Source organism: Sciurus vulgaris (assembly GCF_902686455.1).
Source record: "Sciurus vulgaris genome assembly, chromosome: 4".
Lineage (NCBI taxonomy): Eukaryota > Metazoa > Chordata > Mammalia > Rodentia > Sciuridae > Sciurus > Sciurus vulgaris.
The window spans coordinates 148,662,833-148,689,643 of NC_136464.1; the positions used below are offsets into that span (position 1 = coordinate 148,662,833).

At 39.0% G+C, this 26,811-nt stretch overlaps 1 long non-coding RNA gene across 2 annotated transcripts in view; it reads left to right on the forward strand.

The window, feature by feature from the left end:
* LOC306660497 overlaps nt 1–26,811 on the forward strand; it is a 44,360-nt gene that overhangs the window by 1,186 nt on the left and 16,363 nt on the right. The window contains exon 2 of one of the 2 annotated variants that reach the window (XR_013763650.1): nt 4,276–4,635. This is a non-coding gene — a long non-coding RNA (uncharacterized lncRNA). The remainder of the gene's footprint in view (nt 1–4,275; nt 4,636–26,811) is intronic. The other variant, XR_013763651.1, reaches the window with a different exon arrangement.

The following is a 26,811-nucleotide window of genomic DNA, read 5'->3' on the forward strand; positions in this document are numbered from 1 at the left end:
GTCTTTCGGGAACATCACTGCTTGAATCCTTATTGAGAAGTTCCTTAGCACTTTAAAGGGGACCTCTTGCAAATGTGAGGTGCTCAGGGCACATTTGGTCATAGCTATGCTGCCCTTGGGGTCCTTGTTCCCACCCTGGTATTCAGAGGTTGCCAAGCTTCTCCGAACTCCTACAGAGTAACCCTTTTGACTGACACTCAGGGACACCATGAGGGGCTGTCTGCAGAGTGCAGATACCACTAACCCCTTGCACGTGGTCTTTGACATTATGTCAGACAAGACCTGAAGTCGGGTTCAGTAGCTTACTTTTCTCTAATATGATTTAAAAAACCTCATTATTCTTGCAAGCAGATAGCAAGAAACAAAATTAAAAGAATGATTCTGCCTGAGAAGTTTATAGAAATCATCAAGTAGGTGCAAAGAAAACCAGAACACAGTGACAATGGTAAGCCTCAATACTCAATCTCTTTATTACTTGTGCCACTAATTCCTATTTTCATTTTTCATGATTTTTGAGTCACTCATTTTTAAAATCTTGTTTTTCTTCATTTCTAACTTTTGATCCAGCATTAGTCATGTTTGACACAGAATAATCACATAACGCATTGCATTAACATTTTCCTATCTTCATCCTGCTTTTGCGTAAGACTGGGATACACATGTACTTTGTAAAAAGAAAAATTGTCTTGCAACTAGATATTCTCACTAAAACATTCTGAATAGAGCTGCCTGATTTGACTTACTAATTTTTTTATGTCCCCTGTCTTGAAGATAGTCCCAGTGACAGAGGCTAGATGGTAAATGAGGAAGGCTTAAGTATCCACTGGAACCTTCAAAGAAATAGTTGTAACATCACCTGAGCCAGCCTTCCAGTAAAATTTTTGGTAACATTTTAATTAGTAATGTGGCCACATCTAACAATGCCAGTGATACATTTTGATTGATAGTTAAGCTCCCTTCAAACTAATTATGTCACATCTCATACTCATGAATTGGATGCTGCATTTCTTAAAGAATGACCCTGCAGGAGAATCACCCAGAAGAGTAGTTAAAATGCAGATGCCTGGTCTGAATAAGACCCCCTGGAGTTGAGCTCAGGTTATGTTTTTTTTTTTGTCTTTTTTTTTTTTTTTTGTCTTTCTTAATCCTTATTGATGTTTCTTGGATAAACCACCAGTTCACAATTAGGGTGATTTGAGCGATATTCTTACAATTCTGCATGACCAGCATTAGTCATGGGGAAGGTTCAGGAGAATTAACAGTTTGGTGAAAAAGGCAAGTTACTCTTAGTAACTTGATCATCTCTTAGAGACCCCACCTCCCAAAACCACCACAGTGGCAATCAAACTTCAACTAGAGTTTCAGAGGGGCCAGATGTGGTGGTGCACACCTGTAATCCCAGTGACTCGGGAGGCTGAGGCAGGAGGATCATAAGTTCAAAGCTAACCTCAATAACTTAACTAGATCCTGTCTCAAAATCAAACACACAAATAGGGCTGGAGATATGGCTCAGTGGTTAAGTGCCCCTGGGTTCAAACGCTGGTACAAAAAAAAAAAAAAAAAAAAAAAAAGTTTCAGAGGAGACAAACCATATTCAATCTACAGCACCATCTCTATTTGGTTTTGTTTTTCAAAGAACTGGCATTCCTATACTCAGTTGTTCAGCAAGACTTTATTGAATAAGTCTGCTATTTAGTTGTGGACTGAGAAGGCAAGCATGGCATCTACAGAGGCCTCTTCCTTAACTTTGGAACAGAAACATGGGCCAAGGGTTATGAGTCTCAAACTTGCATAATACCATGTGTAACTTGATAAGAAGAGTCTCTACACACACACACACACACACACACACACACACACACACACACACACACGCAATGCCTCCACAGGTCTGGGATGGGCATCAGGCCACTAAATGTTTGTAACAGTGACTCTGATACCCAGTCAGCACTGAGGAAACGCTTTATTAGAGAAACTCTCTATGAATCAAAACACCAAATGGACAGACTTTTATAGGGAAAGACATTTTTATAATTTTAAATTTTAAAATTTGTAGCACATGACTTTGCCTTGAGCAAAACCAGTCATAGTTCTTTGCAAATAATATTGGTCTTAAACAAAACCTTGAGGGTGGTTCCTTACGAAGCAAGGCCATCCTCATCTTTTGTCTCTTCTGCATGCACCGGCTTGCCCTTCTGCTTTCCTCCATGAGCTGAAGCCGTACAGGGTCCCCACCAGAAGCCACATAGATGCCAGTACCATACACTTGGACTTTCCAGTCTCTAGAACTGTGAGCCCAAAGAAACCTATATTCTTTATAAACTATCCAGGGTCCATTACTCTTCTATAGCAACAGAAAACAGACTAAGACAGATGATGATAGAGAAAAGGTGGGTGAGTCCTTTCAAAAGAGGCCACTATAAGCTACAGCTCCCCAAAGGGTCTGTCAAAGGTTTGAAAGATAGTGGGGGTGTCTATTCAGTTGGAAACAAGACAAATACTGTGTCACATTTTGGTTGGTATAAACCTTTTGCCATCCTCTTGATATAACTGAATACCCTGTGTACTCTGGTACTGTCCACTTTAACAAAATGGAAATAGGTGCAAAACATATAGTGGTAATAAATTTAAATCAAACTTCCAGGTATAATTTTTAGTTCAAGGAAGTATAAATTTTCAAGTCTGCTTTTCTAGAAATTTTGGAAAACATTGAGGGAAAAAAATCAACATAGTCTTACCATTCAGAAATAGCCATAATCAGAATTTTCAAAGAATCACTTTTTCTCAATTGATGTTATTTTGTGGCCATTATTTATTTGTTTTGTTAAAAATGAAGCCTTACAATTAATTTCAAATGTCTCAGCAGGGAAAGAGTGAATGAAAGAAGCAACTTTGCAATAATTTTAATGATTGGTGAAGCTAGGCAAAGAGTCTGCATTATATTATTCTTTCAACTTGTTTTATTTATTTATTTTAAAAATTATTTTTTATTTTTAAATTTTTTACAGACTGCATTTGATTCATTGTACACAAATGGGGTACACTGTTTTGTTTCTATGGTTGTGCATGATGTAGATTCATAAAACATTTGTGTAATCATACATGTATATAAGGTAATGATGTCATTTTTCATACCCCCCCTCATTTCCTTCTACATGATCTAAAGTTCTCCCACTCTTCTCTCACTCCCCACCTCCCCTGCCCCCATTATATATCATTCTCTACTTATCAGGGAAAACATTCAGCCTTTGTTTTTTTGGGGGGGGATTGGCTTATTTCACTTAGCATGATATTCTCTAATTCCATCCATTTATTTGCAAATGCCATAATATTATTCTCTTTATGGCTGAATAATATTCCATTGTGTATATATACCACAGTTTCTTTATCCATTCATCTGTTGAAGGGCATCTAGGTTGTTAGTAAGTTTTAAATTTTTCAAAATAAAAGAGAAAATATCAGTGTAAAAATAGGGAGGCAACAGAATAAATTATTCTAAGCATCATGTGGTTAGGGTCTGGAACTATTTTTAAAATACTTAGAAAACTAGCAAATTAAAAGTTTTATTAGGGTTTTCCAGGAAAAATTAACTATAGGAATTACGATTGTAGATTTCAACTGTATTCATGTAATAACTTGGAGAGTGTCACTTGTTTCTATCATCTTACTGACGTTTATGATTAATTAAAGGAGAGTCGTAGTTTCAAATGTGCTTCATTTAATAATGGCTCCTACCTGGTATTAAACAGCAAAGGACAAACTACTTTTAAATAAAAGGATCACTTGGCTACAGACTAAAGTCAGTGGGGCACATGCATGTGCCCACACACACACACACACACACACACACACACACACACACATTGTATAGAAGCATGATTCTCACCCCTGTGGTCTCACTTTAAATCCTTTCTGGAATAAGAACATAAGAAGATAGCCCATATTTTAATGAATTATCTTGCTGTTGTCCAAGTTGATTAAGTTCAATATTTTGTTTCATAAAGAATAACATGTTGATTTTTTTTCAGCATTACTTTAGTACAGACATCAGAAATGAATACTTCATGTTATAACTTCTCTGAAAGCTGACATAGTTCTTTCTCCATTCCCAAGGCCAATGGTCAAGATTGAGTCTCTGTGTGAGTCTTCAGACGAGACCCTGACACCAATTCATAGGATAGTTAATTTAGGTAGAGGTAAGCTGCTGTAACAAAGAAAGTCCATGATGTGGTGGTTTAATCAGATGGAAATTTATTTTTCCCTTTTATTTGTCAGATGTGAATGACTCAAAGTTTGGCAGGAAGGCATTGACATTCTCTACACCTGGCTTCCATTTCTGGATCCAAAGTGACTATTCCAGTTCTCATCATTTTGTAGGCACTGGAAAGAGGGAAATGATCTGGGGAATGCACACCCAACTTCTTTAAAGGCAAAATCCAAGAGTGGCCGCGTGTCATTTCAGATCACGTCTCATTGGTCAGAACCTAGTCACTGCTTTAACCTAGCTACAAGAGAAGATAGAAATCAAAGTAACTACCTGGACAGTCATGTGCTCAGCTGTAACTGGGAGAAGAGATCTGGGGACACAACTAGCCATCTACCCCAGCTCCCAACTGCAGTTCTGGAATCCAGAAGGTAAGCAGATGAGGTATTGTGTAATTGCCCCTGTTTCTACGATGCCCATCTGGCTCAACTTTGAGCCTTTGAGATGTAAGTATTAGAACTTTTACAGTCAGATAGTGAAAAGTTTGCTAATCTGACAAGGAATCAAGGTTCATTAAACTCTTAAATGTGGCATTTTTATAGGGTATGGCCAAACTGGAGTTGGCCAAGTGCAGATGTCATTAGCTACAGGTTCACTGGAGTTCCACTGTGCATTTCCCCTCCTGTTCTCCTTCTCCTTCTCTCTCCCTCCTCCTATACATTTCCTTTCTGTTTTTGGAACTCTCCTTTTTACTATTAATAGGTACACAAGAAAAAAAAAATTCAAGGTTTTAGTGGGAAAAAAAAACAAGTTTTAAAGTAGAATTTACAGCCAGATGCCTAATGAACAATGGTCTATTCGCATAGCTGAAAGCTCTACTCACAAATCTCTTTCCCTTTTAGATTTGTGAGGAACAAGGGATTGTATTCTCTGCATGGGATTTTGCTTCTGGGCTAGGGTTGACTGCAAGTTTATTGGAATGAGCACTACGTTTTGTTTTGCTTTTACCATAAGGGACTTCTGCAGAGAGCCCTGGCGCTCATCATGTGCTGTGAGGAGAATGAAGAGTGTTTGCAGAATAGTTCTTTCCCTTTGCTCAAAAATTAGGTTCAAGCTGAGAACTGCTGGTGATTTTTCAAGTCCTGTTTTGGGTGAAAAAAGCAGGCATATTTGAGTTCATTAACTCTGTAAGGCAACTCAGCCCTGCAACTGTGTCTGATGTAAGGAGCTCCAGATCGGGATCATGAACATTCTTTCCCAGTCTTGGCCTTGCCACAAACTCTTCGTAGGACTCTGGGCAAATAGCCAACATTTCTGTGCTATGAACCCTTGGTGACATCAATTTCAAGATGCTTACAGTTCTAGAAAAAGAATGATTATAGATTCTCTAGTCTGCTTTTGTTTTGATGACCCAGGAAGACTGGGATGCAGGAGTCTTTGCTGGAATCTTCCCTTCCATGAACCTGACAGAATAGACCATTCCTTTCTGGGACTATCCTATACCACAGGTTCTAGCATCCTCTGCTTTAGATCACACAAAATTGGGGGGCTTGTATCTTCCTTATGGGTCTGCTTCCCTGTGACCGTCTTAAAAAGAGTCTATGTCTTACTTACCTATGTTTTCCTTGCAATGTCTAGTTCTACAATTGATTCATAGTAGGCCTTGATATTGAATAAATAAATGAAACAAAAATGCACGCAACATCAGATGGCTACTTAGCTGCACAACTGGGCAAGAACCCAGGTCACTTTACTTTCAGATCAGTTCTTTCCATGTAAGACCTCCCCTTGAGAACAAGGGTAAAGACTTATAACAAATGTAATTTGAGATTCTGGTGCTAGAGAGGAGTGGTTTCATTACTGCCTTGACCTCTGTTGGAATTGTTCTGCTTTTTCAGTCTTTTGGTTTTTAATAAAGATTTATTCTCATAATATACTTCTCTTCCTTCTTCCTCAAAAAGCTCTGCTAGGCAGAGATGTCTCAGTCCAAATCAAGAATACTGTATGGGGACCCAGAGCACTTTCTAGAAGTTCAATTCCAACAGTCTCAAGGTCCACTATCTCAGATGAGGGCCAATACCTTTCCAAGATGAGATGCCCAGGAGCTTCCCTATGCAAGGTAGAGCATTTCACACCTCTGAAATAGGCACAAGAGGCCTAAGCCTAGGTCTGTCACTCAGATTGCTATGTCTGACTGCTAAGCCTGCTTCAAGACAAGGTCCATGTTCCAGGAGTCAAAGTAATCATCCAGGGCAGGGAGAAGACACAGGGTAGAGTTCTGGAAGGTTCTGAAAAGGGCTACTTTTAGCACACAGAGGGAACAAGACAACAGAAGTCATAGCAATGGGCCTAAGAGGAAGGTAGACCACTGTGGGGTCTCCAGGAGAAGAACTCCCTGTTATTGTCTGGCCATGGGGCTCGGTTGAAAATAAAAATAGAAGATAAGAGAAAACACACATGTGTACATTTCAAACCAGACACTTGCAGAGAATCCATTGGTCCTGTGTTTGGAGACCTTGGAGAAATGACTCTGGCCCAGTGAAAAATGGGACTCCTGCAGTCCTGCCCAAGTCAGAGACCAGGGAGAAAGGATATTGGAACCATAACCACTCTCTAAGGTACCAGGAGAAGAGTATCTTAATCCAGGGATCCAACCCAGCAATTTTTGACCATACAACCCAAAATACTAAGGTAGGACATAAAACACAGAGTCAAGCAAGGAGCCCTGGCAAGTCTTTTTTCATAAATGCTGAAGGAGTGTGCAAGCTGGGGTTCTGAAGGATTCTGAAACTCTCAACCTATTTCCCTAAAATTTGTTAGCAGTCCATAGAAGGCTGTTTACAGACAATGTGTTTTTCTCAGATACTTTTCCCCCTTGAGTTTAAAAAAAAATGTATCACAGAGAATTTCAGCTATAGATAAAAAATAAATATGATAATCTAAGAAATCCCTGTGTAACTATCAACCAACTTCAACAATGGTCAGCTCAGGGCCAATCTTGTTCCATCCATGCCCTGTCTATTTTCTTTTCTTTCTTTCTTTTCTTTTTTCTTTCTTTTTCTATTTTGCATTTACTGGTTTATTTATTGAAGTCTTAATTTAAATATATAGAGGTAAGAAATTATGAACATGTCAATACACAATTTCCAAAGCAGTTTATATGATTATGTTCTTTTTTTTTAGCTTTTTTTTTTTTTATTAAAAATCATAAATTTACATAGGGCAATGTTGTTTGATTCATTCTGTTATTTTTTCCCCTTTCCCCCCAACCCCTCCCACCCCTCTTTTCCCTCAATACAGTCCTTCCTTCATCCATTCTTACCACCCTCCTTATCCCTAACCCTAAACCTAACACTAACCCTAACGCTAACCCCTCCTACCCCCATTATATGTCCTCATCCGCTTATCAGCAAGATCATTCGTCCTTTAGTTTTTTGAGATTGGCTTATCTCACTTGGCATGATATCCTCCAATTTCATCCATTTGCCTGCAAATGCCATAATTTTGTCATTCTTCATGGCAGAGTAATATTCCATTGTATATATATGCCACAGTTTCTTTATCCATTCATCAACGAAGGGCATCTAGGTTGGTTCCACAATCTGGCTATGGTGAATTGAGCAGCTATGAACATTGATGTGGCTGTATCTCTGTACTATGCTGATTTTAAGTCCCTTGGGTATAGGCCAAGGAGTGGGATAGCTGGGTCAAATGGTGGTTCCATTCCAAGCTTTCTGAGGAATCTCCATACTGCTTTCCAGAGTGGCTGCACTAATTTGCAGCCCCACCAGCAATGTATGAGTGTACCTTTTTCCCCACAACCTCGCCAACACCTACTGTTGCTTGTGTTCTTGATAATCGCCATTCTAATTGGGGTGATATGGAATCTTAGGGTAGTTTTGATTTGCATTTCTCTTATTACTAGAGATGTTGAACATTTTTTCATATATCTGTTGATTGCTTGTACATCTTCTTCTGTGAAGTGTCTGTTCATTTCCTTAGCCCATTTGTTGATTGGATTATTTGTATTCTTGGTGTAGAGTTTTTTGAGTTCTTTATAGATTCTGGAAATTAGCGCTCTATCTGAAGTATGAGTGGCAAAGATATTCTCCCACTCTGTAGGCTCTCTCTTCACATTGCTGATAGTTTTCCTTTGCTGAGAGAAAGCTTTTTAGTTTGAATCTATCCCAGTGGTTGATTCTAGCTTTTATTTCTTGTGCTATGGGAGTCCTGTTAAGGAAGTCTGATCCTAAGCCAACAAGTTGAAGGTTTGGACCTACTTTTTCTTCTATAAGATTCAAGGTCTCTGGTCTGATTCCGAGGTCAGTGATCCATTTTGAGTTGAGTTTTGTGCAGGGTGAGAGATAAGGGTTTAATTTCATTCTGTTGCATATGGTTTTCCAGTTTTCCCAGCACCATTTGTTGAAGAGGCTATCTTTTCTCCATTGCATATTTTTGGCCCCTTTGTCTAGTATGAGAAAATTGTATTTATTTGGGTTTGTGTCCATGTCCTCTATTCTGTACCATTGATCTACCTATCTATTTTGGTACCAATACCATGCCGTTTTTGTTACTATTGCTTTGTAATAGAGTTGAAGATCTGGTATTGCGATACCCACTGCTTTGCTCTTTCTACTGAGGATTGCTTTAGCTATTCTGGGTTTCTTATTCTTCCAGATGAATAATTGCATGCTCTATTTCTGTAAGGTACATCATTGGGATTTTAATTGGAATTGCATTGAATCTGTATAGCACTTTTGGTAGTATGGCCATTTTGACAATATTAATTCTGCCTATCCAAGAACATGGGAGATCTTTTCATCTTCTAAGGTTTTCTTTAATTTCTTTCTTTAGTGTTCTGTAGTTCTCATTATAGAGGTCTTTCACCTCTTTTGTGAGATTGATTCCCAAGTATTTTATTTTTTTTGATGCTATTGTGACTGGGGTAGTTTTTCTAATTTCTCTTTCTGAAGATTCAGCACTTATGTATAAAAATGTGTTGGATTTATGAGCATTGATCTTGTAACATGCTACTTTACTGAATTCACTTATGAGTTCTAAGAGTTTTCTGGTGGAATTTCCAGGTTCCTCTAAATATATAATCATGTCATCAGCGAACAGGGATAGTTTGAGTTCTTCTTTTCCAATTCGTATCCCTTTAATTTCTTTGGTTTGTCTAATTGCTCTGGCTAGAGTCTCAAGAACAATGTTGAATAGAAGTGGTGAAAGAGGGCATCCCTGCCTTGTTCCAGTTTTTAGGGGGAATGCTTTCAGTTTTTCACCATTTAGAATGATATTGGCCATAGGCTTAGCGTAGATGGCTTTACAATGTTAAGGAATGTTCCCACTACCCTGATTTTTTCTAGTGTTTTGAGCATGAAGGGATGCTGTATTTTATCGAATGCTTTTTCTGCATCTATTAAAATAATCATGTGATTCTTAACTTTTAGTCTGTTGATGTGGTGAATGACATTTATTGATTTCCTGATGTTGAACCAACCTTGCATCCCTGGGATAAAACCCACTTGGTCATGGTGCACTACCTTTTTAATATGTTTTTGTATGCAATTTGCTAAAATTTTGTTGAGAATTTTTGCGTCCATGTTCATTAAGGATATTGGTCTGAAATTTTCTTTCCTCGATGTGTCTCTGTCTGGTTTAGGTGTCAGTGTGATATTGGCTTCATAGAATGATTTTGGGAGGGTTCCCTCCTCTTCTATTTTATGGAATACTTTGAGAAGTATTGGAATGAGCTCTTCTTTAAAGGTTTTGTAGAACTCGGCTGAGAACCCATCTGGTCCCGGACTTTTCTTTGTTGGTAGGCTTTTGATGACCTCTTCTATTTCATTGCTTGAAATTGATTTATTTAAGTTGTGTATGTCCTCCTCGTTCAGTTTAGGTAATTCATATGTCTCTAGAAACTTGTTGATGTCTTCGAGGTTTTCTGTTTTGTTGGAGTATAGATTTTCAAAATAGCTTCTAATTATGTTTTGTATTTCACTCGTGTCTGTTGTGATATTTCCTTGTTCATTCCAAATTTTAGTAATTTGAGTTTTCTCCCTCTTTCTCTTTGTTAGTGTGGCTAAGGGCTTATCAATTTTGTTTATTTTTTTAAAGAACCAACTATTTATTTTGTTAATTTTTCCAATTGTTTCTTTTGTTTCAATTTTGTTGATTTCGGCTCTGATTTTAACTATTTCCTGTCTTCTACTACTTTTGGTGTTGGTCTGCTCTTTTTTTTCTAGGGCTTTGAGCTGTAGTGTTAAGTTGTTTATTTGTTGATTTCTACTTCTTTTGTTGAATGCACCCATGAAATAAATCTTCCTCTAAGTACTGCTTTCATAGTGTCCCAGAGATTTTGATATGATATGTCTTTGTTCTTGTTTACTTCTAAGAATTTTTTAATTTCCCTCCTGATGTCTTCTGTTATCCATTCATCATATAATAGTGTATTATTTAATCTCCAAGTATTAGAGAAGTTTCTGTTTTTTATTCTGTCATTTATTTCTAATTTCAATCCATTATGATCTGATAGAGTACAAGGTAGTATCTCTATCTTCTTGTATTTGCTAACAGTAGCTTTGTGGCATAAGACATGGTCTATTTTAGAGAAGGATCCATGTGCTGCTGAGAAGAAGGTGTATTCGTTCTTTGTTGGATGGTATATTCTATATAAGTCGGTTAAGTCTAAATTGTTGATTGTGTTATTGAGATCTATGGTTTCTTTATTCAATTTTTGTTTGGACGATCTATCCAGCGGTGAGAGAGGTGTGTTAAAATCACCTAGTATTATTGTGTTGTGGTCTATTTGATTTCTGGAATTGACAAGGATTTGTTTGATGTACATAGATGAGCCAATGTTCGGGGCATAGATATTTATGATTGTTATGTCTTGCTGATTTATGCTTCCCTTAAGCAGTATGTAATGTCCTTCTTTATCCCTTCTGACTAGTTTTGGCTTGAAGTCCACATTATCTGAAATGAGGATGGATACTCCAGCTTTTTTGCTGTGTCCGTGTGCATGGTATATTTTTTCCCATCCTTTCACCTTTAGTCTATGGGTATCTCTTTTTATGACATGGGTCTCTTGCAGGCAGCATATTGTTGGATTTTTCTTTTTAATCCAATCTACCAGTCTATGTCTTTTGGTTGATGAGTTCAGGCCATTAACATTGTATTCCCAGTCATTTGACTCATTTTTGTTTTTTTGACATGATTTGGTTTCTCCTTTATTTGGCTATTCCTTTAGGATAGTTCCTTCCGTTGCTGATTTGCATCGTTGTTTTTCATCTCTTCCTCATGGAATATTTTGCTGAGAATGTTGTGTAATGCCGGCTTTCTTTTTGTAAATTCCTTTAGCTTTTGTTTATCATGGAAGGATCTTATTTCATCGTCAAATCTGAAAGTAAGTTTTGCTGGGTATAAGATTCTTGGTTGCCATCCGTTTTCTTTCAGGGCTTGGTAAATGTTATTCTAGGCCCTTTTAGCTTTTAGGTTCTGGATTGAAAAATCTGCTGATATTCTTATTGGTTTCCCCCTGAATGTAATTTGATTCTTTTCTCTCGCGGCCTTTAAAATTCTGTCTTTATTTTGTATGTTAGGTATTTTCATAATAATGTGCCTTGGTGTGGGTCTGTTGTAATTTTGTATATTTGGAGTCCTATAAGCCTCTTGTACTTGGTTTTCCATTTCATTCTTCAGATTTGGGATATTTTCTGATATTATTTCATTGAATGGATTGTTCATTCCTTTGGTTTGTTTGTCTAAGCCTTCCTCAATCACAATAATTCTTAAATTTGGCCTTTTCATGATATCCCATAATTCTTGTAGATTCTGTTCATGATTTCTTACCATTTTTTCTGTTTGGTCAACTTTGTTTTCAAGATTAAATATTTTGTCTTCAATATCTGAGGTTCTGTCTTCCAGGTGTTCTATCCTATTGGTTATGCTTTCTATGGCGTTTTTAACTTGGTTTATTGTTTCCTTCATTTCAAGGATTTCTGGTTTTTTTTTTTTCAGTATCTCTAACTCTTTATTGAAATGATCTCTTGCTTCCCGTATTTGCTCTTTTAACTGTTCATTGGTGCAATCATTTAATGTCTGCATTTGCTCTTTCATCTCCTCCTTCAATGCCTGCATTTGCTCTTTCATGTCCTCGTTTGCTTCCCTGATTGCTTTAATTATGTACATTCTGAACTCCCTTTCTGACATATCTTCTGCTGTGCCGTCATTGAGTTTTATTGATATAATATCTAGGTTTGTTTGGGACATTTTCTTCCCTTGTTTTCTCATATTGGTCAGATGTCAGTGGGACTCTGTGATATTGCAGATTTCCTCTATTTGCTTATAGTGTCCCTCTAGATTTCCAGTGTATCACCTCCCAGCTTCAGTAGCCTGAAGTCTTGGAGTAACTTGATAATGCAGTACTTCTGAAGAAAGCTGTCCCTAGCCCTCTACTGGTTCCAGGGCTTGGAGCTGGCTCTGTGTGGAAAGGCTCTCACTGGGGGGCCTGCTCCGAGAAGCTGGAGTATCTGGCCCTGTGGGAGGAGCCAACCGCCAGAGTGCTCAGTGCTGCCTGGGGAAGACTCTAGCTGCCCTGCCCTACTCTAATAAGCCGCCCGAATCTGGGCCTGCCGCCCGGGCCGAGCTTCACCCGGGGAGGGAGACTCACCCCGTGGTTCTATCTTAGTCTGAGTCTCTCAATGCCTCCCCTTCTTGAATCCTGGGTTCTGGAGCGACTGGAGATGCAGTCACCCTCTAGTCCACCATCTTGGATCACCCTTATCTATTTTCTTAATCCCACCGTATAGACCTTTACATGATTTCATCTAAACTATTTTATGTCATATTTCTAAAGGATAAAAACTCTTTATAAAAACAACTCTTCTACTATGTTGCCTAAAAATTAGAATTCTATAGTGTCATCAAATATTCAGTAACTGCTCAACTTTCAAACACTTTACACGTAAGACTTCCCTGTGGACTCCTTAAGCCTACTCTGCCCTCCGTCTAGAGGGAACCAAGGCAGACTTCCCATGCTAGGAGAGGGACTCTGCACACCCTGGCCATTTGGTTTCCACTCTGTAGTAATAGAACACGTGTTGTGCTAGGAACCGAGAGGGTGACCCCTAAATTGGAGACAAGCACATTGGAAACACAAAAAGAAAGTAACTGACAAATCCCTCATTCTGGAAGATGCCCAGAGAGCCTGGGCCTGGAGCCAGGAGCTTAACAAGTTTCCATTGTTATTGGCAGCTGACAAATTTAGAAGCAGACAGGGGACCTTCTTATCATGGGGAATTTTGTTAGCTGAGTCTATATGCATTTAAAAAGCACAATCAACCTGTGTAGAGCTAAGGGATTAAACATGATTTTTCTCAACTTGAATGACCCCTCTCCCTAAATTAAGCTGCCTATTTAGCGCCCTTAATAATTACATAGATAATTTAAACCATGTGGCAGCAAATTGAAAACATGGGATTTTTGAACTATGTATTTTCTTTCTTGTGTTGGAACACTTCCCTCGAGAAAATCTCAGGTCTCATGATTATGGAAAAGAAAGATCTGTATATCTTTCTGATTAAGTGTTTCATGATACACAGACATTGATCAAGTTTTTCTTCTTTCTTGGCTAAAGTGAAGCATATGCTCCTGAGAAAGGCCCTTCCATCGACTCTTCTTTGGCAGCTGCCTGGTCTATTTGTCAACAAAACAAAATGTGAAAGGATTATATTTCTATAAAAGTAATTACATCTCAAAGAAGCCTGTCATTATATACCACTTGGCATTACATTGAACCAAGATACTATTTTCTGCCTGATTGTTAGATGTAACAATCTGTATTCACAAGTCAGTAAAATACTCAAATATATATCTTCTCTGTTGCTTGATTGAGAAAAATAATACTCCCTACTTGAATACCTTGAGGTTTGGACTGAGTGATTTGACATGCCGGTTTTGAGATACTTGTATTCATCTACTGATTTAAAATACAGCCTACATACCAAAACAAACTTTACTATTTTCTTTAATATTAGTAATATTGATTTTGATAAAAAATATCCACAAAGTTTTTTTCTAATAATTTCTGTATGGTTTTCCCCTTTCCATGAATTAATGACTCACATCAAAGAGTGTCTCGGTTTTAGTAGCTTTGTTACAATTTACTTTGACTTCTTTCATGTGTATCCAAAAGAAGATCCGTAAGCAGCTTTCTGTGTTCTTGGGCCCAGGGGACCCGTCTGGCCTCCTCATCCTCTCTGCGGTCAGAGTACTCTCTGAGACAGTTTTTACCACAAATTCCCTAGAGATAAAGTCTGCAGCTTCCCAGCAGATTCCCAGCCTTCAGCCCTCCCCATGATGAAGTGGAGAGTCTTAGACAAAATGAGATAATGGGCCAAATCTTGACATCCTAATGCAAACTGCATGCACTTTCTGCTGTTGCAAGTTTGGGACATTGAGTGTCCTGTGGGTAGATCATTCTTGGCTTAGCAAAAGGACACCAAAGATATTTTCAGAAGAGGCAATTCAGCTACTAGAAGATGGGGGAAAATACTCTCTGGAAAATTTTGTCTAATTAAACTTCTGTTTTGTCTTGGAAGGTAGACATTGATAAACAAGCCTTCTGAGCCAGACTTTACCCAGATGAGAAAGTCTTATTGTTAGAGAGAGCATGTGAAGAGACAAGAGCATTGGCATTTAGAGCCCACGGGGCTGTGACATGCCATAGAGCTGTTACCCACCCCCGCCACCCCACACTCTGAATCACTTCCCCCAGCGTCCACCGCCTGTCTTCCCTGTGGCAGACTGTCTGATGTCGCAATCAGTGGTATCGTTTGAAGGAGACCATCTTTAAGACAGATTCATGCAAGCTTCTTTGGAAAACTGATGCTATGTTAGTTTGTAAATCTAAATATGACATACAGTGTTTGGTTAACAATGCTCCTTTTTTTCTAATAATTTGCTGAAACTAATTGAATACAGGCTATCGCTTGCTAGTGGGCCAGTTGGGATGTTTCAGTGAGCTTCTGAGCCGGTGTTTGAGGAGAACAAAGCTGCTGGCCTGTTTCCTTAACAGAGTGTCATTAACATACGGCTCTGCAGGGAGTTATTTTCAGTGGAAAGGGGGTAAATGATTGGCCTTTGCAAATGATTAACAAGTTATATTTGGAAATAAATAATCAGTAAAATTTCATTTTATAGATCATCTGAGGAGTTAAAAAATAAAAAAAATGTAGGAGACTTATGTAGAATGACTACACATACTTACAATGGTACAAAAATTGTTATTTTATTAGAAGCAAAATGGATCTTTGTGATAACTTGACTCTCATGTTGGATTTGTATCACTGATATGGTCACAAAGGCAGATAGATGGTTTGTTTCCCCTTCACCTCTTACACTGATCTTGTGATATTTCTAGAATGTGTTTAATGTAAAGCTGTAACAAGTGGTACATTTTGGTAGTTTGATTGACAGACTCCCAATTAAGGATGGCTTTTGTCTAGATGTGCTCTCTAAAGCCGCAGTATCCAATACAGTAGCCCCTAGGCCCCTGTGATTATTTAAATTTAAGTTAAAGTTGAAAACTCAATTCTTCAGTTGCACTAGCCACATTTCAAGTGCTTAATAGCTACCATATTAGACATTTCCATCACTGTAGAAAGTTCTGTTGAAAAGTACTGTTCTAAAGTCTCCACATATTTTATCCAAGCATCTTTCTGCATTTTTCTTACCTGGGAAATAAGGAGGAGGGACCACATAGACTTCAGGGTCCCTCCCAAGCACTCTCCTGATGCCTGCATGGGAACATGCGCAGGAGGACACTGGGGCCCTGTGCCAAGAAAGGTGACTGTGCTGGGGAAAAAACATCTTGGAACTGAAAGGACTTGAATTCAACCCCAGTGCCCCAGGTGAAAGCTCAGGAAATTTGCTCCATGACTTTGTATGTTTGCTCATTTGTCACATTGAGTCTAACCCTCTATAATTCTAAAATGTTACTAATTTTTTTTAAAAAAATATCAATCTCAAATGAGGTGGAATCCACCAGATTGGGGTATTGTGTAGTCCGTGATGTTTTCTTTGAAAATATTCTGAATTCTCACAGCACTCATTCAAGGAAAGGGACACGTACTACCATTTTCCTTCCCATGAAAGGTTTGCTGTGATGGAGTCCCTTCACCCAGCATTTGGAAGATGTATGAAAGATTACCAGTCAAGCAGCTGTTTTTAATCTGAAGATCTTTGGCATCTGTGTGCAGGGTATCAGAATGATCAAAGTTTTCATGTTTCTTCCAAAAGTTCGGGTGTCTTATAGATTTGCCATGTGATAAATATTTAATTCAGTATTTGAGTTTGATCTTATGTGATGAAACTGTGGCTTTAACTCTTCACTATTATGCAGAAAAATAATTTCTTTTAGTCATTTGAATTGGAGGTTTTGGTATAAATGTATTTACCAGTGTGGCCTTTGTTCAGTTGACATTATATGACCAATTATGCAATACTTCATCTGGGGACTTTACCTAGAACATTAGAAAAACCAAGGCTAAAATTAAGAAGAATCTGTCTATTCATTCAATGATTTTTTTTAATAGTTGCCTTCTATCATTCTGGAAGACAAAAAACAAAAGAAACAAAAAGATCTCTTCCAAAAGGAGCTTCTATTTTGTTGGAAGTATGTTTCACGCAACTGGAGTTTCCTGAGATGTTAACAGAAATTACACAGGCAAACCTAGACTACTCACCTAAGATTAGAAAATAGTTAAACAAAATTAAAATTGTATTTGTTTGTTTGCTGCTTATTGCTACAGGGTCTTCAGAATTTTTAAAATGTCAAGACTAGCATATAATAGTGGTAAATAAATAAAAACAATTATATATATTTTCAGCTTGATCACTGAACACTGTTTTACCCCCCTTCCCCACAGAATCCTTCAGGAAAATGACTAAAGCTCTGTCGGTAAGATCGGGGAGGCTGGTGGGAAATCTTTATAGCTGGATGATGAGCTCAGCCATTAAGACTGAGACCTATTACATTCCTTAGATAGAGTCCATCTGATACTCTGAATTCACTGCTAGTCTCTCCGGGATAGGGCTGAGCCCTGGACTCTGTTCCAGGCATATGAAATTGTTGGGCAATCCAGAGCACAGCTGGTGCTCAGTCATCCTTAGCCATCAGAAGACACCTAGCAAGGATCACAGGGCTTTGCTTTGTTACATCAGAGCTGAGGCAACACTGTGCCAATAGTGTGGGGTGCTCAGAGTTCTTGGGTTTTAGGCTCAGATGCCTAAATATCACCCCCGTTTGCCGAGCATGCCCACACATGAATAATTTACCTCTCTGAATCTGAAGCTCGGGTGAGATCACGTATGTGACCTTAGCTCTGACTATATGAAGCAGGCCACACTGCCACGGGCCACCCAGTCACACCTCTCATCCAATTGGGTATTTTAGCAATGCAGGGGCCTGGATCTACATCATCTTATTATACTTAAATGGCAGGATGTGGCCCTTGTCTTACATATAAAGAATTCTTGCTCCTGCCAGAACACTCAACATTGAAAATTCAATAATAGATACAAATAAGGCTCAAATTTCTATAATATGAGGATAAAAATATGTTTATATTCCCAGTACATTGTGAAATATGGCATTGCATATCATGTCATTCTTTTTTTTAAAGGAAACATGATTATTTCTGTTTGAATTATACTACCCGGGCTTCTCTCGAATAGACCAATGCAATGTTAAAAAGATCATAGGATTTTTTTTAACTTACCATTTGATTATTAGAAAAATTGGACTTCCTTTATATTATTCTGTGGAATTTGCAGATTGCAATTCTTTGGTTAGTGGCCTGTCTCCCAACAAAGAAGTCAAACAAACAAACACCTTTTGAGAAAAATTATCTTTTTAGCCCCAAGCACCTAAGGCAGCCCTACAGTGTCCTCTGTGTAAAGAAATAGTCGCCCTCCCCCACAACCCACCCATCAACAGTTTTGAGAAGCAAAAGAACAAAAGTGAGCTCTCTCCAAAAAAGGCATTAGTGCCTGTTAGAAGGCCGAAGAGGAGAGATTTGCTGACTTGACAAACCATGATTGCTTTTTACAGCTCATGAAACTGTCTTTTTAAGAGCCACGCTCTATGACCTTAAGTTTATTGCACGCTTGATTTCAGAAATGGCATCTTTTGGAAAGATGAGATACCTCAATGAGAAAAGACAAGATTAATAGGGTAGCTTCTCCCAGGGCTAAGCGTCTTTGTATTTGTTGCTAAACAGAAGAGAATGAAGACCAGGGGTTGGGGCGCCGTGCCATCTGTCAACACAGATAACCTCCAACCCCACTTTATCTTTTAATAACAAGGCCAGTTAGTCTGCTCTGCTTTATAAATTGCTATCTAATGGCCTGGATTGAATCATGCTTTTACTCCGCAATAGATGATGACCTGGAACACATCACTTACTAACTTCTGCAAGTCTAGGGTCCTTCTTATGTAAAAAGGAAGTAGTAAGAGGCTTTTCTTTGAGAGCTAGGATAATCTAGGGCTAAAGAGTCCCTGTGAAAATGAAAGTCACCAAATTTCACTCTTTTACTTGGAACCCTTCAACGGATGCCCATGTCACTCGGAGTAAAAGCTAAAATCCTGACAGAGGTCACAAGAAAGACCTCACAGAATGTGGTACCATAACCCTTTTTCATAAAGTTTAATAGAAACTTCTCTCTAATCATGCTCTGTTCCTCATTTATGTTCAAACAGCCAGGTTCTCACCTGCCCCAGGGCCTTGACACATGCAGTTTCCACTACTCTTCCCCAAATGTCTACATGGTTTAAATCCTTAATTCTGAGGGTCTTTGCTCAAATATCCCCTTCTCGGGGACCCTATCAATCCTATTAAAAATTTGCAAACTCTCCCCTCAATCTCCCTTTCCTCCTTCACATCATTGCCACCATCAGCTCTGGGCCTTTGGAAGGAAGAAGTGAGAGAGCCACTGACTTGAACACAAGGCAAGTTCAACATATTATTCTACTGACTTGTGGCAAATGCTAAAGACTCAGCCCAGATGACTTACTAGTCCCAAAGGAACACACTTCATAGATTGATTATTTTTCAAAAAAGGAAAAGGCTTCTTTACAGAAGAATGTCGTCTGTAAATATTGAAGGCATGATAGGGTTAGAGAATTGCTAGTTTACAATCCCTAGGGAAATAATTGATTCCAGCACAGATCATCAATGGATGAGGAGAGAAATGGGTGGGGAACCCTGAGTAAGGCTAAATTATCAACCCACAGGTATCTCACCAATCATATATACATACATATATATATGTATATACACACACACATACACACACACACATATGTATATATATATAATTATATATAATTTTTAAATTATCCTACTGTCTTTATCTGCTTCATCAGGAGCCTTAAGAGGAAAAGGATGCAGGAAGAGGTGCCTTCTTCTTCATATTTACTTTAACTTCACTCCCCCACAAATACACCAGAGCCACAAACCCAGGGCCCCAAAGCTTTTGCAGGACAGGGTTCGTGACACAGGACATATGGCCCAGGGGTCCCCCCACCCCTGTGTGGATAGCAGCCTACGATCTTACGGTGGAGTTTGTGAGTTATATTAGCTCAGCTTTATTTCCCCACTTCCCTATTTTTGCTTCTATTTCTCCTTTCATTCCTGGACAATAGGATTCTAATTCTATGTAAGTTAAAACAAAACAAAACAAAGCAAAAAAAAAAACACAAAAACACAAAAAAAAGCACTAACCAATTTCAGTGGTTTCCTCCAACTTGTCCCGATGTGACTTGTCTGTTCATGGCCTGGCTGATCAAGAGTCTGGGCTCAGCTCCCTTCAGTCACTCCTGAAGGGAGAAATTTGCCAGCCTCACCTGACTATCCATCCTCTCTGAAATCTTCCAGGTGAGCCTGACACATGTTAATGTCACTGGTAGTCGAATAACCAACCAGTGCTAAGATTTTTACAAAGAAGAGAAAGGTAGGATTCAGTTGTAAAATGACTCCAGAGCAGACCAGGAATTTGGCTCCTGAAATGGAGTCATTGGGTCCTGGACATCTGATGATTACCACTCTGCAAGGAGATTCCTATAAGCCCCATCTTTCTTTTCTTCTCCCATGTCCTGTTTATTCCTTTTAGAAGAAAAAGCAAAAATACTTTCCCATGCACAGTGGAGAGTTTATCATCAGGAATAAGATGTCAGCAAGTCTTGAGAGTAGCTGAGCTCTAGATTGCATGGGGACTTGCCTGTAAGTGATCCCATTTTAAAAACCAATATGAAACTCCCCAGGAAAGCAATATAACATCCCAGAGCACAGTGGAGAGAGGACCTGCTAGGCCCCCATATGGAGGAGCCTCACTCACTACATTCCTTCTTGTTCAGACCAAGCTTGGGGACCCCTCCTCCTGGATTTGACAGTCTGGCTTTAGATGAGGAAATGTATATAGAACTTAAAGAAGAGTCCGGTTGCTTTACGGGTCTGAATTTGCTGCTGTTAGAGAAGAGGGACTGTGTGAGCCCAGAATGTGCCTCCCCCAAATATAAAGGAGTGTCAAACTGAAGGCAGTTAAGAAAAAGCAGATGCAGGAAAACTCTCTGCTTCTAGAATATAGATGACAAAGATAAAAATGCATTCCTTCCCCCTATCTCCCCTACGAGGGAGAACAAACGTTAACCACTGTCTTAGAGTCCATTTTCTGTTGCTATAATGGAACACCACAGACTGAGTAATTTATAAAAACCAGAGGTTTACTTAGCTCATGGTCCCAGAGGCTGAGAAATCCAAACTCATGGCACCAGAGTCAGGTGAGGGTTTTCTTATTGCATCCTAATGTGGTGGGGGACATTGGAAGGCAAGATGGAGCAACATACCAGAGAGACTCACTGTTTTAATAACTAAACCACTCCTGGGGTAATCCATTAATCCACAAGTGTATTAATCTCTTCAAGAGGGCAGAGCTCCATGACCAATCACCTTCCAAAGATCTCACCTCTCAAATACCATTAATATATGGCCTTGGGGATTAAGTCTCCAACATATAAAATTTGGGGGACGCATTCAGAACAAAGCAAGCACTGAAGACAATTTTGGACCTTTAGCCTCCTGGAGAGGAATTTACATTAACAGGTTTTACCAACAGAACTTTATCTGCTGCCAGTTAATCCTCTTCCCCCAGGTTGCTGCTCTGCAGAGGCTCAAAGTCTTTTTCTTTTGTCATATCATGTCTTGAAAAATCTGCAGTTCTTTGTTGAAGATGCTATATAAATAGAGATCCACAACCACCTCTTTGAGAATGATTTATTCTCTGGGTGTCTCTCATGTATGTGTGAAATAGAGATGTTTCTGCTCTTCTATTTGGTTTTCTTTTGTTAATCTATCTTTTGTAACAGGGGTCTGTTCCAATTAAGAATTTATAGAGATTATTATTTTCCTCTTACAGAACCAAGGATGGATGTGGTATTTCTGATTATGTCAAGGCCAGAGAGCAATTCTCTGGAGGCCTCATATGTCCGTCAGCCTTTGGCTTATTTTCTTTCTGTCTTGGAGAGTGGGTCTCCTGGTTTTCATCTCCAGGGGTTCTGTACTTCAAGGGTTAATTTTTAAGCATGTACCATGCCTTATATAATAGCCCAGAGGGACTTCTGCTTTTCCTTAGCTTTGTAAATTAGTCCTACCTGATATTCCTCTGGACAGACGCATTGGGAAGTTTAGTTGCTGAGGTCCTGGAGGGCAGAGCATAGGGGTGGGGAAGAAGGATCTAACACATGTGGTTTCCTAGGAGGTTCCACTATCAGAATCAAAGCCCAAATGGTTCCATGAGAACCATCTCAGAATGGGGAATCATGAAGTCAAAGTATGAGGCGAATGGTCAGAGTGGAAGTCCAAGCAGAGACCTGGAGAAACTCTCGGGACCATGGTACATCCTTGCATAGGATTCTAATGGGTTGCCCATTGTCTAGAACCTGAATGAGTAAATTGAGAAAGAAGCCAAGGGTACCAGGCATCATTTTTAAAAAAAAATTGTATTTGGTCTTTTTAGTTACACATGACAATAGAATCCTTTAATGTACTTATAAAAGCTTGGACTATATCTTATTCTAATTAGGATCCCAGTCTTATGGGTGTACACGATGGTGAGATTCACTGGGTACCAGACACCTTGAAATACCCAATACTGATATTGGGGATCTGCCCCTGCCTGGGGGGAACAAGCAAATGGACAATTGCCAACCCATATCAGTATTAGTCCATTTCTCATTACAATAACAAAACACCTTTATAAAGAAACAAGTTTGTTGAGCTCATAGTTTCGGAGGTTCAAGGGCATTATCTCAGTTCTAGTGAGGGTCTTTTGGTTGCACATTCTGGCAGGAGGATGTGTGTGGAAGAGATCATCTTGCCAAAAGGAGGCTGGAGGTAATTCCAGGGTCAGATTTGCTCTTCAAGAATTCGTTCTCATGAATGCTTATTCCAGGAGATCTTGCAGTCCCTTCTAATGGCAGCACCCCCAGCGCTCCACCTTTCCCACTGACTGGGGACCAAGCTTCCAAAACATGGATCTTTGGGGGAAAAACAACACCCAAACCATAACACTATATGTGCCTATAGAGCCCTGACCAGCAATCTCTGCCGCATCAGGTCCAGAGAAATCAGGACTTGGTCACTGACTACCAGCTTCTCTAATATTTGTCTTCCACTTCTAGGTCAAGTGCAATTCCCAGACCAATCACAAAAGATGCGATGCTTCTAGTTAGCCCATGTCCAGGTGCCCCAGGCTAATGACCTACCACTGCACACCAGTGTTGTGCTTGTCCACTTCTCCACCTGTCTGTGAGTCTCTGACAAACATAAGTGATGGGACCAATTTCTCTGCTACAAGATCTGAACCTATAATGGATATATGAAGATTCCTTATTTAAACAAACATCCCAGAAACAATTCATGCAAATAGTGCTATCCTCTTCAAGTGGTCTCTTTAGAGAATGAAAATACATTCCAATGACACCATTCATTGTGTCTCAAAATCTCTTGGGCACTTTTTATGAACATGGAACGTGGTGGCAATACAGGTTGTATACTGGGCTAACTCTCATTCCATGTAACGCTTTCATGTTCTCCTTTATCTCATCTGTCTGTCTCTCTCTCTCACAAACACACACACACACACACACACACACACACACACGCTTCCCAGTACATCTGAGTTCTGACCCAGAATATCCCCACTGCCAGTGTTAATTTTAACCTTATTCACCAACTTTGTCTGCAAAATGACTTTTAATGATTTCCTTAATCAATCTGCTCCCCTACAATACTTTCTTGTTTACCAAAATGTTATTCTAAAGAGTGACTCAAGGATTTGCCATCTGTTCAAGAGATTTGACAGACTGTGCTTGTCTTTGCATTTCGCAGTTCCAGAGGACACAGGTACATGTTCAGTAATTTTTTTTCTTTGTTCCAAATACTGCCCGAGTTCATTCACCGCCATATCCTTCCTCGGATGGGAGACATCTCCAGTGTGCAGGCCGAGATGGGGAGGGAAGCCTCTCTGTGGCTGGCAAAGCAGATGGTGTGTTCTCGTCCCTCTGACACACACACACACACGACACAGGCTTCTTTGTGCTTGGTCTCTTCTTGCCCTGCAAACAGTACAGCAATGTCTGTAGCTGGGATTAGTTTCAGGGAATTATAAAATATGTGAACAAATGTGGGTTGCGAGGAATCACTTTGACTTTCATTCTCAGTGTGAATTCCAACAATTAAATGGTACTTGTCCCTATACATCACTGTTTTTGTTCTTAAGGTTCAAACATCAGAATTCTTACAAGTGGCATTTTTCAGTCTGGGAGAGCTTATAATGACTCTGTCTCTTGTAAAGGACCCAAACAAAGAAGCGGTGGGTCAGCTATGTTCATTTTGTTGAAGCTCGGAGTTGTAACTCCAACGGTTGGGGACAGGCTGGACTGTTTATGATGCACTTAGGCTGCAGAGCTGAGAGCCCACTGAAGGACAATTGCTGGAAACAGTCTATAAACAATTCATGCAAAGTTTATTCAAAATGGGCACTTTGCTTTGAAATGATAAAATCAATGAATTGTTTGGAATACCACATTGAGCCTTTGAAATTCTTCTGCCTGCTATGAGGTCCAAGATGACTGGCAGGATATTTGAAAAGTTTTATTCTGATTTTTTGCCCCATCCAGCTGTTGGGGGTGGGCGGATGTGGAGGAAATCTCCCCAGCCTTTCTCTCTTGTAGCCCAAGAACTTTCCTGTCCTTCTAAAACATTAATTACTACTCAGAGACAGAGACAGAGACACACATATTGGCACACCCTTCCTGTCTGCACAAATGACCTTGTGGCTGACAGGAAAATCAAGGGGACCCAGAGTCTGATGGTTACCAATTTCCACATGATCTCCTCACTGGAACACCACCAGCTAAGGAGCACTGGGCACTTCCCCACCCATGTCACCTGACACAGAAGTGGCAGAGGTCAGCCACACAGTCTACTGTCCCTGAGGCCTAACCCCAGGCCAACCTGGGTTTACACATTTCTCCTCTTCTCCTGCAGAACTCTGCTGATTTCCATTCTAAGAAATCTCTCGAATTGCTTGTTTAACCCATAGGTGTTCCAAGACACTATAAATTTCTTAGGGCAGGGATCGTACCATCAGTATTAGAAGCAGAATAAAATAAACAGTAGTGGGAAGTGACCAAAATAAAAATGCAGTGCTAAGCATTTCAGGAATAAGGGACTAAAATATATAAGTATATATCTATATATAAGTCTGTATGGGTGTGTATGTGTGCATAGATACATATATAGGCTTTAATAACATGACTTCAGTCCCTTTGAAATTATTTGTGAAGTAAAATATGAGTCTGTGTAAAATAAACCACCGTGAAGGTTTGTCAAAAGACAACATGATCATTTTCAATTGGCTTCTTGTAAGACCCAAAGAACTTAACGCATATAAAATCATGTTAAACTGTAGTGCCATTTATCCACAGATATTATTATGCTATTAATACAATAATGTGCCTTTTTAAAACCTCATCCTCTTTTTTTCGGAGACAGGAGATCTCAGGCACCAGAAAGCCTTAGGGGTTTTAGTAGTAGAACTTTCTGTTGCTTCAGAAAACAGTATTTGGAAAAAAAATATAACTTCACTAACCGTAGTAGGTCTCTTTGGCCTCTCTGTCTACTTCAATCTTTAACTCACTTGATTTCTCTGTAGGTCACTTGGGTTAGAAGGCCTCTAAGGTTTCTTGCATCTTTGAAACATTATATTTTACTTCTCTCCTACTTTCTCTCTAGATAGATAGATACATAGCCAATATCATGACATCACTCACAGCTACTTCAGGATGCATTTCCTAAGCATAAGGACCATAAGCATTTTTCATTATCCCAGCCAAGAAAATTAATATATCATCTAATATACAGACTATATTTAAATTTCTTAATTTTCCCAAAATTGACTTACAATGTTTTTAAAACTGCAGTCTGTTCACACATTGTTTCTGACTGTTATTTGATTTGGTCTCTTTTACTATAGTACAGTTCTCAGTTCTCCTGCCTTTGCATTTTGTTTTTAAAGGAAATTTATTTTCTAGTAAGCTCAGGTAAATTGTCTTTCAAAATGTATCACTGTCTTGGTTTTTATATGATTGTTTCCTCATGATTGGATTCAAATTAAACTATTTCATAAGAATACTGTGCATAATTTTCATTTATTTTTTAATTATTTTAATCATAAATGTAATACAGTACTATAGCAGAAAATAAAAAAAAGAAAGGGAAGTCACCAATAACTCACAGGCTTAACTTACACAATAACATTTTGATGTATTTCCAGGCTTTCCCCTATTGTTCTTTTTAGCATAGTTTTGATTATACTTGCAATCCAGCTTGGTATACTGATTGCTTTCAACATAAGGTCACATCATGAGCATTTTCACTGTAAATAATGGCTTTAATGCTAACAATATCAACTACTCTTTATTGAGTTCTTAACAGTCACAGACTACATACATTGTTTTTTTTTTTTCTTTTAATTAATGAAAATCTTTTGAAGGAAGTGTTATTTTTATCCCCATTTTAGAGTTAGGGAGACTGAGACTCCAGAACACAGCTGGGAAGGGGTAAAGAAGGGATTTGAACCCAAGGGAATATGATTCCATTGTACTGTCTGTTTTCTATCATTTTATTTGATTATGTTGTGATTTATTCATTTCATTTAAACAAACTAGTAGATATTATCAGCTTAGGCTTGTCTTGATTTTTTTGGAAGATTTTACAAGCTCTGACTTTTTTTTGACCACCCCCTTTGAATTATGACTATCACCCCAAGACGGGTCTCAGAAACAGTGCGTTCTATTTTCCCCCTAAGAACCTCATCTAAACCACATTTGGTTTTCCCAATCTATTTTTATTCATCAAATACAATGTCATTTATAAGTAAGTGACAAACTCATCAAGGAGACTGGGTAGAGGTGAGTGAAGAAAATAAACCAAATGCAACAATCACTTGGGTCAAGGTCTCCAGTATACTAGGCCTCCTTGTGT